The sequence below is a fragment of the Neopelma chrysocephalum genome, unplaced genomic scaffold (genome assembly GCF_003984885.1).
Source record: "Neopelma chrysocephalum unplaced genomic scaffold, ASM398488v2 Primary Assembly neopelma1_26, whole genome shotgun sequence".
NCBI classification, from domain to species: Eukaryota; Metazoa; Chordata; class Aves; order Passeriformes; family Pipridae; genus Neopelma; species Neopelma chrysocephalum.
Window position 1 is genome coordinate 27,702,635 of NW_020897695.1, and position 7,783 is coordinate 27,710,417.

Genomic DNA, 7,783 nt, shown 5'->3' on the forward strand with positions numbered 1-7,783 from the left:
ACATTATTCTGTTATATTTTTTGCATGTTTTTCTGTTGTCCTGATCTTGGAAACTATGAGGTAAATTAGGAAAAACCTGTACTGAATTCCATTAATGCCAAGCCAGATTGGAGTTTGCTGTTAGTTTTTGTTTAATTGCACCAGATATTTTATAGGCTTCTGCTGTCTTCTCTCTAGAACATGTTACCTGTCGGATCGTATGTTTTACTTAACAAGCCTTAGAGGCGTTTTGCAAGAGATACTGGATGCTGTGCTTTGTAACTGGAGGGAAAAAAGAAGCCATCGTGCTTGACTTTGATGACTGTTTTGATTGGTTCACTTATTAAGGACACATTTTTGAGGTAAGGGGTTCTCATACCTACTGTTCTTGCATCTCAGAACATCCTGAACCCTGGGTCACTCTGAGGTAATATACTTCCCAAGAAGGAAGATGTATTGCTAACCATGCATTCATACCTCACAGTAGATTTTTAGCTCAACAAATAGCTACAGATAATGTACTCTGAGATTTGGGTTTGCAAACTGGGAAAAGATGCAGCTATGAGGTCTTATTTCTTAGCACACATCCTTCAAAAATCCATTCCAACCTTTAGCAGCACAATCATTTGGCATATAAATATATACTCAGTGTCTGGTATATTTTGAGTCAGATAAGACTGGAAATGAATAAAGAGACAGAGATAGAAATAGGGAGAAGTGGTTTGATACCCATGGATTTGGAGGCCTGCACTGATCTATCATTTGTTAGATTATCTGGTTGTATACTACAGGGATTTCTCATTACATGTGAGTAACTGTACAGCTTTATGGAAATGTATAAGCTTTATCTTGAAGATATGATAAAAAAAGGCCAAAACTGAAGGTTCAAATCCTTTTGAAATTCATGGAAGTAACTCAAGATTTTTATGACCTTAGTCCAGGCAATGAATTAAGGAGTGGAAAATGGCTGGCAGTTCCATCAAGGTTATCTGAGGTGATAGTTACTGTAGATGGCATGATTTACATTCAGCATTATGCAGGCTTATTAAATTCTGTTCCTAAAATGTAGTTTTATCCTGCTTAATATCAACACTGAATGTTGTGGTAAATTCTGATAAACCACACTTCCATTCAAAACTGTTGCTGCATTCCAGTGAGACACAGAAGTTTACAAAGTATTTAGAGTGTATTTAGAAATGAGGTTCACTTTACACTATGACTTACACAATTTATCTGATATTTATGTTCAAAAAACAGTTCTACAATACGTGTTTTAGGGTCTGATGGTTACATTTTTATATTCATAAGAACATTCTCTTTCCTGGTATGTAGATACCTTGTGAAAGAGGAAACTGCCTATGTTGTATAACTCCTTACAAAAAATTACTCTCAAATGCTAGTGAAGGCAATTTCAGTTTAGTGTTTTTAATGAAAAATGTGTAAGAATACCAAACAAGTTACAAATATAATGATGTCCAAAAACTCCAAGATGGGATTTCTTGGCATATAAAATAAACAGAAAATTTGATCCCTGATTTTTTGTAGCTAACTCTTAAACATCTTTTTTTTTTGTGGATGTTTGGATTCTTCTATCAGGGAAGAGTCCCAAAGTACTCACTTGTATTATATCCCTCTTTGGAGTAAATTGATATAGCTCTGCTTGAAGTTAGTAGAACTATGATGAATTTTGTCTTCTGGGACCTGTGGCCATAAAACCAGAAATTCTCTGAAATCTGAATTGCAGAGCAATACCCATCATCTTGCAGAGAGGCTTTTGATTAGAGGTGACAGTATTTTCTGAGTATTGTTTCAGAAAAAGGTGGCAAGCCAGGGACTGGCTTGGACTGCTATGGGGTTGTTACATCTTACAGCACTAAAATACAGCCAACAGTTAGAACAGACCTCTAGTTTAACAAAATTTTCAGCACACAGTGTTAATGTTGAGCAGTGTATATATTAAGTATCTTGTCTGGAATGTCTGTCGAAGAAGCCTTTGCTAGGGGAAGCTCAAAATTATCCAGAGAATATGCTTTTGGTAAGAGACTACCTAAAATTGGGTAGAGTGTGACAATACAGACAGCTACTTATTTGGTCTCTTCGTTCTTGTTCCATCTGGGTACCCCAAGTAGTCTTAACCACATCAGAAAGTTTGTGGAAGTCATCTCCTCATCTCATATCAAGCAAAATACTATTTTCTTTTTCTCACTGTTGGAATACTCCAGGGACCTTAAAAGGAAGTGCTGGTGATGGGCAGTGGTGTTTGACTGATGTGGCTCATCACAAGCAATGTGATCTGTGCGAGGGAGGAAGCCTGATCAAATTTTCTTCTTGCTGTATCCTCTGGTGCAAGGCACTATATTTGGGAATTGCCTTTCCTATCTGCTGACTCATCCATGTCAAAAATAAAAGCAATGTTAGGCTTTTTTTAGACTAAGGAAACTGTTATAATTTTTTTAGTACTTGGCATCTCTTAGAAGCAGAAGCCAACTGTCTCTGCAGTTCCGAGTACTTCTATAAGGTACTGTACCTTAGATGATCTTTAAGGTCCCTTCTAACCCAAATCATTCTCAGGTATGTGTCTGTCAGTAAATGGAATGGTCCAGATCTTTTACGGTGTGGTCTTGAGGCAACTTGACCTGGCTTCTGTCTTTAGGGCCACATGCATATCTGTCCCCATTTTTCCCCACTGTCCATGTTGCATATGAGAGGCATGCTCTGTGGCCATGGCCCTGCATTGTCGAAGTGCCATGAGCCAAAAAGGGGTCAGGCAGCATGACATTAAGTGGTGTCATGACACGACCCGATAGGAAAAAGGGTTCAACCACTTTGGAGTTAGAGGTAAAATGGTCCTTTATTGAGGGGAGAAACGGACTTAAATAGGGTCCGGAGGGAAGGTACTGGAAAAAGGGGAGGAGTAGGGGAGGAGCATGCAAATACAAACCAATGGAGGGAGAATTAGGGCGGAGATATCTAAACAAGGGATTACTAATAAATTAGATACTGCAACGCAGCATTTTTACACCAATCACAAAAACAAAGGCGTGAACTGAGGTATCAAACACTGAGGGAAACTGGCAATCAGAGAGATATTATAAGGCAATAATATTCCAAACATTCAACATTAACATTATCAATAAATAATTAACATTACTGATAAATATAAAGTACTTTAACGTTCTAACTCCTTAAACAAAGGTAGAAAAGGTGCATTCTTCCGGTGTGCCAAGGAACTCCTCTCAGATTTCTATGTTTGCCTTCCACCGCTTGTAGATACAATCCTCCACAGTGGATCCTCCACACTTCTCTTGGTCTCCCACAGTGTCTCGAGATGGTGATAATACCTCTGCCCTTGCTGGATCACTGTCATGGACATGGCTATGTGGGAAGGTAATGAGGTTCCACGTTCATGCTCCAGAGCCATTTGTTCAGTGAAGTCCCCCATGTTCACATCCACATCTTCTGTCTGAAAGTTCCAAGAAGGAACTTGACTTTTTCTTAGCTCTGAGCATAGAAGAGCTTATCAATCAGCTGTGGCTGAAGAAAATAGTGCTCATGGTCAGGATGTATTAGAAGAAGCCTTGAAGGGCTCCAGCCGAGTTTTGCGTTAGATGAAGTATTGGCTATATGTAGCAGGAGGATGATTTGTTACTTGAGGCTTTGCATATTTGATTTCTCTACCTGTTGTACAGAGGGAGTCCCATTTCCCTCCTTAAGATGCTTGCAAGTGGTCCTGGTCTGACTTATGAAAACTGAACACAATTCACTATGTAAATTAAAAAAATAATGAACTCCTCAATTGTTTCACTTTTAAAAAGGCTATACTTTCATATTTTCTTCTGTCTCTTGTGTTTGTTAAATTCATTGATAAGTGAGAAATAAATTGCCTAATTGCACCAAGATTCTGCCTCAATCCTGGACATATTGAAGTTGTAAATTATCTGTTCCAGGGCTACTGTGAAGTTATAATTGCATTTTAAGAGCTAACTGGTTTACCACAGAGATGTCTTTTGTTAGGCATTAACACCTTCCTCAGGTGATGAGGTCACAACAGGACATTTCTCGTTGCTTTTCTCTGTCTTTGCTGTCTGCTCTTAGATTCTGCATGCTTGAATTTCGATGTGGGCTGATACATTTACAGGCATACCCCTTTATAAATCTTAGAGTAACATGCAATAAATGTGGGTTTCTTTTGAAAATACCTATATTATGTTGTGTTAACGTGCATTAATGCCTCTCTTATGTTTTGTTGTTCAGTCATGATTACAGATCTCAGCTGGGCTAACATGGAAGATCCCATTTCCAATGGCTTGGGAGGTATCTGCTAGAAAATCTTGGAGCTAAATATTGTAGTGTTTGTGCATCAGGAGGAGTGCATGGCCACAGTCACTTAGGACCTAGTTTCTGAGCCATGAAGCAAGTGCCAGTGAGCCATGGTAAGAACACAGTGACTTGTCAAGAGCATGGAAACTGAGACAGATAACCAGGGTTACATCTGGCTTGACCACATCTGTATGAGTTACAGTCTGTCCTGGTTAGAACGGCTGGGACCAATTCATCCCTGGATGGGTGTAACCCAAAACTGTGTATTCTATACCCTCCATGCCATTTCCCAAAAAACTGCTGTCAGTAGAGGCCTGCAAGGTGGGAAGATGTTCCTGTACCCTTTTATGGAATTCCCTGCTCTGATATCCTTATATGGAATTCCCCGCTCTGATACCCTTATATGGAAGAGGGACTGAGCATCCGCATGCCCTTTTATGGAATTCCCTACTCTGAGGGAGGGACTGAGCACTCCCGCCTGAACTGGAGAGTATATAACTGGGAGTTTCAGAGCCTTGCGACTCCCTCGTGGGACCCAGAGGAAGACAGCAGACCACCACTGCTCCCAACCAGGCTGAGACCACCACCCTCGACTGGACTGCAATCACCACTTCTGACCAGACTGCAGCAGCTCTCCCACCAGCAGGTTTATCCCGTCTCCCTTTGCTTTGGACTCGGGGGGGTGGGCCAAGGTACACCACTTTTGTTCATAACCCAGGGTCCTGGGTTTGTACATTTGGGTTTTGTGGGTTAAAACCAATTGTCTGTCTGTATAATTGTACTTATTGCATTATTTTAATAAATTGTTATTCTGACTTATAAATCTCTCTTTTGAATTGAGTTCATTTTGTCTTGCTGGTTAACTTTTAAACCAGCACACAGTCACATCTTGGGATTGCAATGGGGCATCTACCATTGAATAACTGTTCTAAGCACTGTTTTTTCAAGTGTGTTTTTCAAAACGCCAAATCAAGTTCCTTCAAACTGGCATGTGTTCATTTGGGAGTGGACAGAGTGAATCAAAGCAGGTCTGGTACCATTTGCAGCTACCTCATAAGGACAATTAGAGGATGGGTGTCATCTCTGAGAACAGGGAAAGGGTAAGTGTGAGGCCTAATTTTTAAAATAGTTGAATAAATCTGAAGGGGTAATAGAAATAGAGGACCTGGAAAAGAGCTAACACAGACAAACCCATCATCAGTATGATACTCTTTCTTGGGGGAGATACCATTCCAAAGTTTCTAAGCAGGACAGTTATATACAAGGTGATGTTCCTCTTGGCAATGTTGAGGCATTGCTGAGTTCTTATGATTAGTCTGGAAATGTCCAGAGTGTGTTGGAGATTCAGAGGTGGTAAAACTAAAGCTTAAGTATGCCCTTTAAGGGAAGTGTGTAGGAATTGTGCTCTGTTTAAAGTAGTAACTGAAGTTGGGGCATAAGATTTCAAGATTGCTACAAATGGGGGAAAATCAGCTATCCGCTAACACTGCAGAGAACATGACATACTGCACAGCCAAAGTTTGTCTTGAGTAATAGGGACTATTTTTTAACTGTGAATTCAGCTATACAGTTAAATATAGTTGTTCTTAAAATTATTATTCCAAAGAAAATCCTTAAGATAAACCACCTCCATCAGGTTTTATTCTATAGTTAGTCCTGTCCTACATTTTTTTTCGTGACTAACTCACACAGGAGCCACTGGGAGAAAGGCGTGCTTGAAAATCCCCTGAATTACATGCTGAACTGCTGATCTGTGAAAGTTCATACATGATAATGGGATTTAAATACTTAAAATACCCCTGAGAAATCTTAGTATGAGGCCTTCCAAGGTTTTAGAACAATGACTGAAGAGCCCTGAATTTGAGCATAAATTGTTCCTTTGTTTTCTGAAAATAGGATTGATAAAGTGCGTAGTTCTAGCCCCTTGAGATCCACCTCTGTCCCCTCAGACACTGTCCTTCCTGTGGTACAGGAGCATAAATGTCTGATTGGAGGTTCTCAGCCCCATGTACTAGCATAATTGATGTATGAACCATGACATGTATAAAAATTAACCTCTCGATATTTACATCTCATAAGTGCCTTCTGAAAATACTTTCTTATTTGCTTCTCACAGTGGATATTAGCAGATCTGTCAAGGATGCTACAGCTCCTGTTCAGACTGGACTACTTTTGAAAATACCCAGTTTGCTATAAGATGATCATCCCACTCTTCTGGTTAGTCAGCTTTTAGAAACATGTTAATATTTAAAGCCTTGGGCCTTTGCTTCTTCCTCTCTGCCCCCCCCCCCACCTTCTCAATAAGGGCTATAATCAACGTCACCAATGCCCTCTTAATACCACATACTCACTGCATTTCAGTGAATACATACAACTTGCTCAGCCCTTTTGTGTGAAGTGTCCCAACCCTCCCAGCGGCTCTGCATCAGATTACTTATTTCCAACACAGAGTGAATGGTTTCCAGTTCTGCAAACTGTTTGTTATGAGGAGAGGTCTTAGGAGGAATCTGAATCTAGCTAGCAAGGTTTCTGTCCTTTTTCTCAGGTCTTCACGCATGAGAGGCTGTACTGATTTCTTACAAGTGCATATCCTGTTTGAGGAAAGGATTACTTTCAAATGTCTCTGCTCTTCCCCCGCAACACCGGCAGTGTCTTTCTTTGCTCATCTCCTTTCAGTGAGGTTGGGTAGACTTTGTGATACAGGAATGAAACTTGCACATCTGTAGGCCTTTGAGCTCAGAAACCTCTAATGTAAGAAATTAAGTTGCACACAGCTTTACTGTGTAACCTGTGAGGTTTTGGTGCTTACTGGACCTAGAAAAGGATGGATGATGTTCTGCCAGCACTCCATGACCTCTTTCACACTGAGCCCCTGTGAAGCAGGGAGTTGTATCTCATTCTGGTCCTTATCTGTGAGACATTCAGAACAACATGAATGAAATCTGGAAGCAGACCTTGAACAAATCCATTGACTGAAGGCTATATGGATATGAGGGTATGTGGCATCAGTCCCCTCAAAAGCCTGGCTTCCTTTCCTGCTTTATGTGCTATAAGCAAATGGCTTCCCACTTCTCAAACAGATGATAGAAAAAGGATGGGAATTTTAGTAACTGCAAGTGGATACAGAACTATGCCCTTTTTGAAATTTAAGCACTGGAATCTGGCAGTCTACTACCTTTATAACTGTGAAGAGAACGTTAAGAGACAAGCTTTAAAAGTGAAATGAGAATGCAGTTTTTGTCAGCAAAGAAAATGTAAGACAGTGCTTTTTTTGGCCTGCAGGTGTTTACATCTAGGATGCCTTTGGGATAAAAGATGCCAAAAATCAAGGGATGGATGTTGCAGTGATGCTAAATGCTTTAGGTACTTTAGGTTAGAGTGCTGATCCAAAGGCCATGGAAAATAGTAGCCCCAGTTTAGTCTGAACTGCTTTGAGACTGGGTTTAAGCTTCTCATACAGCAATACTCATGCTTTCTGTACAAT